This window comes from Apium graveolens, chromosome 3 (assembly GCF_009905375.1).
Source record: "Apium graveolens cultivar Ventura chromosome 3, ASM990537v1, whole genome shotgun sequence".
Taxonomy (NCBI): Eukaryota; Viridiplantae; Streptophyta; class Magnoliopsida; order Apiales; family Apiaceae; genus Apium; species Apium graveolens.
The window spans coordinates 139,608,775-139,609,569 of record NC_133649.1 but is presented as its reverse complement, the minus strand read 5'-3'; the positions used below and the strand labels follow the sequence as shown (position 1 = coordinate 139,609,569).

General features: G+C 43.9%; 1 non-coding gene across 1 annotated transcript; it reads left to right on the top strand.

Moving 5' to 3' along the window:
* Nucleotides 1–457: 457 nt before the first annotated feature.
* Nucleotides 458–564, top strand: LOC141715392 (small nucleolar RNA R71). The gene has a single exon (XR_012572157.1). It is a non-coding gene; the product is annotated as a small nucleolar RNA R71 (small nucleolar RNA).
* The last annotated feature ends 231 nt before the right edge of the window (nt 565–795 follow it).

Below are 795 nucleotides of genomic sequence, written 5' to 3'. Positions count from 1 at the left end.
ATTCTGAGTATTGCCCCAACTGAAGTTAGGATGATTGCGGTTGTTGGGATGATAGGTGGCTGGAACTGGCTGCTGCGACCTCTGAAAATTGCTCACAAACTGAGTAGATTTATTAGAAATAGCACACCGCTCCATCTCATTCGCACCAGCCTAAAGCTCACAGACACAAGTGATCTGATTAACTCCATAATTGGCCAAAGAATCCACCTTCATCGTCAAAGCCTTAAGCTGAGCAGCTATAGCAGTAGCTGCATCTACCTCCAGAATTCCTGCTACCTAGCCTTGAGGTAGTCTCTGAGTTGGGTTCTGGTATTCATTAGCATCCATCAGTTCAATCAACTCATAAGCTTCATCGTAGCTCTTGGCCCATAAGGCTACACCTGATGCTGCATCAAGCATGCGTCTAGATGTTGCACCCAACCCGTTGTAGAAACAGTTAACGATCATCCAGTCAGGCATCCCATGGTGAGGACACTTTCGAAGCATCTCCTTATATCACTCACAAGCCTCACACAAAGACTCTCCAGAATGCTGCGCAAATTGAGTAAGAGCATTCCTGATTGCGGCTATCTTTGCCATAGAAAAGAACTTAGTAAGGAACTTTTGAGCAAGATCTTCCCATTTGGTGATAGAGCCTGGTGGTAGAGAATGCAACCAACACTTAGCTTTATCCCGCAGAGAGAATGGGAAAAGCATTAGCTTAATAGAATTTTCAGAAACATTGTTGAATTTGAAAGTGTCGTAGATCTCGATAAAATCTCTAATATGCATGTTGAGGTCTTCTGTTGGAGAACC